This window comes from Trichechus manatus, unplaced genomic scaffold (assembly GCF_000243295.1).
Source record: "Trichechus manatus latirostris isolate Lorelei unplaced genomic scaffold, TriManLat1.0 scaffold00130, whole genome shotgun sequence".
In the NCBI taxonomy this organism is placed as follows: Eukaryota; Metazoa; Chordata; class Mammalia; order Sirenia; family Trichechidae; genus Trichechus; species Trichechus manatus.
In genome coordinates this window covers 233,363-241,594 of record NW_004444066.1, presented here as the reverse complement: position 1 = coordinate 241,594, position 8,232 = coordinate 233,363, and positions in this window count along the sequence as shown.

The following is an 8,232-nucleotide window of genomic DNA, read 5'->3' as shown; positions in this document are numbered from 1 at the left end:
AGCCCTTCTATGACACCATCCATTTCTGAAATCTTGTTGTTTATCTTTTGGATTTCTAATTGTTGTCTTTGTATAACTTCTAGTTGTGAATTTATTTTGGCATTTTGTTCCTGATTATTTTCCTGAATTCTTCCAATTTTTTGTCTGTATTTTCCATGAATTTGTCTATTTTTTCCCCATTTTTGTCTGCTTTTTGTTTCAGCTCTTGGAGAATTCTGAGTATTAGAGATTTGAATTTCCCATCAGGTAGTTCTAGTGCCTTTTCTTCCACTGGAAAGTCATCTAGTGTTTTATTTTTGCCACCTACTGGAACCATCCTGTCCTGTTTTTGTAAAAGTTTTGATATTGTCTGCTGTCTTCGGGGCATTCAGTAGTTATTTTTCTCATTTATTGATTGTAGATTTGTTTGTTTCGTCCCTTTTTTAAAAAAATTTGACTATGTCTGAGCAGGTGGGCTGTGTGTTCTTTGTTGTTTGCTCATCTGTGGGCACAGTACTTTTCACCTCCTTCTCCAATTGGCAGGGTCAGTCAATCAGATATGGTACGGCAGGGCAGGTCTAGCTGAAGAGGAGCCACTGGGATGGGTTGTTTGTGGCACTTACTACAGCCACCAGGGCTGGCCAGCAATCAGTGCAGGGCAGGTTCCAGCGGGCCACACCTGCACTGCTTGGTGGTGCAATGCCAAGCACACGGTGCAGGTAGGCAGGATACAGCAGGGAGATTGTTATGTGTGGAGCTAAGATGGATATGGGAGAGAGGAGAGAGGAACAGGAGCCAAAAACATACAAACGAACAAAAAAGAATGCTAGGAGAGCTTGCTGTTGGAGTGGAGAGATGAGAGAACATGAAAAGGAGAAAAACAAAAAGGGGAAGTGGAAGAAAAAAAGAAAAGAGAAGAATGAATAAATAAAAATTGGAAAGGGAAAAGAACAGTGAAGTTCCCAGGGATCCCACCAGTGTGGCTATGAGGTCTGGGGAAGTTGTTCTCAGGTGTTACAGTACAGCCTGGCTAGAAGGGGTAGAGGTATACAACGCCAGGTATTCAGGGAACAGAAAGAGAAGGAAGATATAGAGAGATGAGAAACTGAGCAATGAAGAAAGACAAAAAGCGAAAAAGAGGGAAAAGAAAACAAAACAAATTAAAAAAACAAAAATAACAAGAAAAGCCCCCAAAAAAATCAGGGGAAAAAAAAAAAAACCCAGCAAAAAAAGAAATGCCCTCAGGGATCCCTCTGCCAGTCAGTGCAAGCCGAGGGGGTAGGCTCCAAGCCGCACAGCACCGCCCGGCCAGAACGGGCTCCCAACTTAAGAAAAGGAAAAGAAAAGTAACAAACAACCCCCAAAAAACAAAAGCCCCGGGATCCCACCAGCACAGCAGCCCAGACCAGGAAGCATCTCCCCATTTGAACAGAGCTCCGCAGCCCCTCAGGAAGAAGCAAAGATGGTGCACAGAGCCAGGTATTTGAGCGAAAGGAGGGGGAGGTGGTGAGAGGTAAGGAAGAAATCAAAAGGAGTGGAAAAAAGGCAACACCAGCAGCCAACAAATGGCACTCAGAGAGCCAGCTAGTGCGGGCTGGTGGAATCCAAGCAACTGGTGCTTCCCGGACAAGAGACTGTGTCTGCGGGAAGCAGAGGAGGCCGAGTCAGGGTGAAGAAGGGTGGGGGGTGGGAAAGCATATATCGCAAATTACCAGTTGTTTTGTCTCCCGCTGGAAGCTCTGTGAAGCTGCTTTCTAGTACCCGCTGTTTGCTGGTCTCTGATAGGAGTCCAAGATGGCGGATCCATGCTGCGTTAGCTGATAGGGGACCTCTGCATGACTCTCTCCTCTCTCTCCATTCTCTGTCAGTTTTCTCACTCCATTTGGTGCTTGGCTGAGTTCTTTATCTCTTCATTTGATGTTTTAGGGTTTCAGGATTGTTGATTGCTCGGTTCGGCTTAGTTTTTCGGATCTTTGCTGTGGAGGGACAGCGTGGTACTTCTGCCTAGAGAGTCAACTTGCCAGAAGTCAAGCTTTATTTATGTTGTTGTTGTTGAGAATGTACACAGTGAAATATAAACAAATTCAAGTTTCTACATGTATAATTCAGTGACATTGATTAAATTCTTTGAGTTGTGCAGCCCTTCTCACCCTTCCTTTCTAACTTATTCCTCCCTTATTAACATAAACTCACTACCCTCCAAGGTTCCTATCTAATCTTTTGTGTTGCTGTTGTCAATTTGATCTCATATAGATAGTTCTTAAAAGAGCATAATGATCATGGCAGATGTTCTTTACTAGTTAAATTGGTTTTGAGGAGACTTCGGGAGCTATTTCTGATTTAAGTTTTAAAGATTATCTCTGGGCAATTGTTTCAGGGGTTCATCCAGCCTCTATGGCTCTAGAAAGTCCAGATTCCATGAGAATTTGAAATTCTGTTCTGCATTTCCCCCTTTTTGATCAGAATTCTTCTATGGAATCTTTGATCAAAGTGTTCAGTAATGGTAGCTGGGCACCATCCAGTTCTTCTGATCTCATGGCAAAGGAAACAGATATTCACAGAGGCCATTAGCCACACATTCCATTTTCTCCTCCTGTTCCTGACTCTACTTCTTTCTCTGTTGCTCCAGGCAAATAGAAACCAATTGATGTGCCGTGGATGGCTGCTTGAGAGCTTTTAAGACCCCAGGCACTACGCAATGAACTAGGAGGTAGAACAGAAGCATTAAACACGTTATTAGACCAATTAACTTTGATGTCACATGAAACGATGACCCTAAACCTCCAAATGAAGGAACCAAATGCCACGAGATGTTTGGTTTTACATAAGCAGCCATGGCAACTACACTTTTTTTTTTCTGGTAAATATATCTATCACACAACTCTTGCCAATTCAGCTTTTATAGCTGTACAACTTATTGACGGCAATTACAATAATTGGCTATGCAACACTACCTACCCTTAATCAGTGCAATGGTGGTTCAGTGGTAGAATTCTTGCTTCGCATGTGGGAGATGTGGGTTCAATTCCCAGCCAATGCATCTCATGGGCTGCCGTCACAAGTGTCAATAGTGGCTTGTGTGCCACTATGATGCTGAGCAGGTTTCAGTGGAGCTTCCAAACTGAGATGGACTAGGAAGAAAGGCTCATTAATCTACTTCCAAAAATCATCCGGTGAAAACCATCTGGATCACAAAGAGATATCGTCTGATTTGCAACCAGTCATGGTGATGGCACATGACCAAGCAATGATTTGGTTTGTTCCATTGTGCATGGGGTAATCATGAGTCAGGGCCAATTCAATGACAGCTAATAACATTTTCTTTTAAACTTTTTATTTTTATACACTAATCTAATTGCACAAAATACCTTATTATGTAAAACATTATTTGTTAGTGGAGAGCTTCAGGGAAACCTAAATAAGGAGCTTCACCATGTGAAGATTCTTTTTCACATGGTAGCAAGCAGATCAAGAGTAAGAAGAATGATGGTCATGGACTGAATTGTGTCCCCCCAAAATGTGTGTCAACTTGGCTAGGCCTGATTCCTAGTATTGTGTGGTTGTGGTCTGATGTAATTATCAGATTTTGTGATCTGATGTAATTATTCTATATGTTGGAAATCCTAACCTCTACAATGTTAACGAGGCAGGATTAGAAATAGTTATGCTAATGAGGCAAGACTCAATCTATAAGATTAGGTTGTATCTTGAGTCAATCACTTTGGAGACAAAAAGGAGAGAATTGAGCAGAGAGGAGGAAGACCTCATACTCCCAAGAAAGAAGCAATGGGAGTGGGGCGTGTCCTTTGCTTCTAGACTAGAGAGAGGGTGATTGATGACAGGACCTTTCTCCAGAACTGTCAGAAAGAGAGAAAGCCTTACCCAGTAGCTTGCGCCCTTAATTTGGACTTCCAATCTCCTAGAATGTGTGAGAATAAATTTCTGTTTGTTTAATCCATCCACTTGTGGTATTTCTGTTACAGCAGCACTAGATAACTAAGACAACGATATTAGCAGATTATTCTCCACTGGTCTTCTCCTTGATCCGTCTTCCCCTTCCTTAGCCCTGGCCTGTGTCCCAGGTAGACACACATAAGGACTGTCTCGCCAGAAGGTGCTCTCCCTCCAGTTAACACTGTAATTCAGCCATTGGGAGGCAGCAGCAGGTGGGTATCTGAGTGTGGAAGGAAGGAGAGGTGAGTGCATTGTTGCCTGTCATCCCCCTGCTTGGGCTGCATCTCTGGCTATCGCGGCATCCATCACAATTTGTACTTTCCGCTGTAGGGCTCCTGTCGGCTGTTTCAGTTCCTGCAGGGCTTTAGGAACATCAGTTTCTTCCTGTCTTCCTTTAGCCTTAGGGTCAATAAAGGCTTGTCACACTTTCTTGCCTGGGAGTCTCATTATCCCTTTTTTCATCTACTTAACCCAGCCCACATCTCTGGAATGGCCCTTTCATTGGCGCATCTTCATTGGAACACCTTGGGATGAATCCTGCCTGCACTGTAATACGTGACTGATTCTTCCCTTAAGTAAGGTGCTGCAAGGATACGTGTGTCATTTTCTTCCTAAAAGATATAGTATGTATCTAAAAAAAGGATAACCAGTTGCTGTGGAGTAGACTACAACTCATGGCAACCCCATATGTGTCAGAGTAGAACTTTGCTCCACAGGGTTTTCAAAGGCTGACTTTTTGGAAGTAGATTGCCAGGCATTTCTTTTGAGGCACCTCTAGGCGGAATTGAACCTCCATCAATCTTCTGCAGTATAATTGAGTCTCTTGGTGGCAGGATGTGTGTTTTGTTCAATGCTCCATTATAGATACCCATAACAGTGTGATAATTGACTCTTTAGGAAATGAAGGGATGAATGAAGTCATGGAAATAGGGAAACCACTTAAACACTGTTGTGGACAGCTGTGCCTATTCTCCAGCCCTAAGCACACTAAACCCACTACCATCGAGTCGATTCTGACTCATAGTGACCCTATAGGACAGAGTAGAACTGTCCCGTAGGGTTTCCAAGGCTGTAAATCTTTTCAGACGCAGAGTGCCACCTCTTTCTCCTGTGGAGCGGCTAGTGGGTAAAACCACTGACTTCTGGGTTAGAAAACTTAACCACTGCGCCACCAGGGCTCGTTCCTAAGCACAGTGAGCCATTAAAGGCTAGCTCCATTTAGAGAGTGGGGGCCAGGATTCTGATAAGATCAGACAAATGACGCCCTACTAGCAAACATGAATTATCCTTAGAGTTACCATTCAAAATGTACATAAGCCAATACAAGCATAGGTACTCACTACATAATCAGCCCCTGGCTTTCGTTCAATGTAAAGGAAAAATGGAAAAAGCTGCCCATGTAAATAACAGCTACAGAACCCTGTTCACTCTGAATGTAGACAGCTGGATCTCCCTGTTTCCCAAAGTAGGAGCTGCCACCCACAGGTCCATAAGCTCCTGGGATTCTTGTTTTAAAACAAAGCAAAAAAAATAGCAGATACAGAGAACAAATCCCCACAGATGTCAAGAACCAAAGTCATTGAAGTTTAGCCATTGGGATCTACAATTTTATCAAGCACTCCTGTGAATTCTTAAGGATGTTACTCCTTGATAGTAGTGACCTCTACTGGTCAGATGCATGACAGGGAGAGGTATACCTACAGTGAGATAGAGAGACAGAGTGAGACAGAGAAAAAGAGGACAAAAGATCATGATAGGCATAGTAAAGTGTGCTGTGGGTCAGCCTATTAAGGTAGATCCTAATGCCTGGATCTGACCTATGAGTAGAAAACAACCCGACAGAAGCGAGTTTGTTTGGGTTTTTAAGACCTGGATCTTAGAATGTTGAATAAGGGGAGCAAGATGGTCTCTGAGAATTTCTATATATGGAATGTCACACTAGGCCTTTAAGAGATGGTACCAGGGCACCAAGACAGAGAGTTGATCATTCACACTCTGGCCAAGCTGAGGACATATATATGCCTCTGGCTGTGGTTCTCAGCTTGGGCAATTTTGTCCTCCAGAGGACATTTGGCAGTATCTGGAGACATGTTTTTGGTTCTCCCAACTGGGAGATGGGGATTCTAGTAGCATCTAGTGGGTAGAGACCAGAAATGCTGCTAAACTTCCCACGATGCATGAGACAATCCCTTCTCCTCCCCCTACCCCTTAAAACCAAGATTGTCTAGCAAAAATGTCAATAATGCCAAGGTTGAGAAACCTAGGACTCTGCTAATGGTTGAGCAGTGCAGTCACACCTCCTTCAAGGCATGTCCAGCACAGAACAGCCCAGAAATCCTGGGGTGGAGAGGGTAGGACAAAGTAACAATTTTGGAAGAAATTGCTTTCATAAATATGTGATGCCTGGTTGGGGGAATTCGTTACTGGTAATGCCAAATATTCTACTGAGAAATGTGGAGGAGTTCATTCAGTGTGTCATATCGGAGACAGGGGATTGGGATTTGGGCAAATATTGGGAATTTTGCTGACACTTCTGATTGCCTAGTATCTATTTTCTCACATCCATTCCCAGAGAAGATTGGAAGATAGGGATGATGATGAAGGGGGCAGGGACCAGGAGGCGCTCACAGCAGGCAGCCTGGCAGCTTGTCCCTGAGTGATGCACGTACAGCCATTGTAGGACTGTCCAGTGAGCTCTGCAACCCCAGGCAAGATGGGCTCAGAGCGACCTGGCAAGGCCTGTTGGAGCAGCCTCAGATGCCTGAGAAGCAGAAACGCTGGGGCTGGAAGAAACCAAGTGTGGAAGTAACGATCATGGCCAAGGCCCCAGGTGTGATCATACATGGCTTTTGACCTTGAAGATGTAGCTAAAGAATATAATAAAAGAGAAGTTAAATCTTCAGGTAATCCCAGAAATAAACACCACAGCCAGATTTACTGAGGAAAGGGAAAAATATCCATTAGGCATGGCAGAATTGCACTGCAGGAGCAAATGCTGTTCTTTAGCAGATTTCACACTCTCAATTGCCCTGTCTCTTCATTTAGGATTGATCCCATGTTTAAAGGTGCTCACTCTAAAACATGGCCCAAAGGTAGAGCAAAATGGAGAAGTGAGTGGATGCTCCCATTTATTCCCCAGCAACTAACCCACTGAACAATGAATAAAAACAAGCACAGACTGAGATCTCAGAACTCTGGGTGGCAGCTGAGGTGTTGGAGAGTTGGTGTGAGTCCAGAAGTGGGGGAGAGGAGAAGCAGAGAAGGCACAGAAGCTGGGAGAACCTACCCACTACATTTCCAGCACTCTTTCTTTGCAGGCATTTTGAGATGGGGCTGGGCAACGCCTCATACAGGGAACACATTGTCTTAGTCATCTAGTGCTGCTATAATAGAAATACCACAAGTGGATGGCTTTAACAAAGAGAATTTATTCTTTCACAGTCTAGTAGGCTACAAGTCCAAATTCAGGGTGTTAGCTCCAGAGGAAGGCTTTCTGTCTCTGTCGGCTCTGGAGGAAAGTCCTTGTGATGGTTAAGATTGTATGTCAACTTGGCTGGGCTATGATTCTTAGTGTTTTGGCAGTTGTATAATGTTGTGATCACTTCCCTATCAAAATCTGATATGTGATCACCCTGCTGAGTGGTATCAGCAGGGGCCTGGCCTGTGGTGGCTCACCGGCCCCTCAGCCTTCATCTCTCTGCCCTCCACTACTCACTTCCTTCCTGCTCGCCTTGCCAAGGCATTTGGCTTGCTCTGGATCCTGCAGCTGCCTCTTGTCATCTGACCTCCAGTTCCTGGGACTTGAGCTAGCAGCTTACCTGCCTATCTTGGGATTCATCATCTTCACAGCCTGTGAGCGGGAGCCCTGCTTTCCAACTTGCTAATCTTGGGTTCACCAGCCTCTGTGGCTGCATGAATCAGGAGAAGTCTTGTGGTCTTGCCTGCCAATCTTGGGATTCGTCAACCTTCACAGCCTGTGAGTGGGAGCCCTGCTCTCCACCCTGCTGATCTTGGGTTCACCAGCCTCTTTGGCTGCATGAATCAGGAGAGGCCTCTATCCTGACCCATGGACTTGGGACCTTCAAACCTCTACAATCGCGTGAGCCGTTTCCTTGATATAAATCTCTATATATATACATACATATATGCTTTAATGGTTTTGCTTCTCTAGAGAACCCAGCCTAAGACAGTTCTTGCTCTCAATCTTCCCCTGATCAAGGAGCTTCTCAGTGCAGGGACCTCGGGTCCATAAGATGCGCTATTCTCCTACCTCTTGTTTCTTGGTGGTATGAGGTCCTC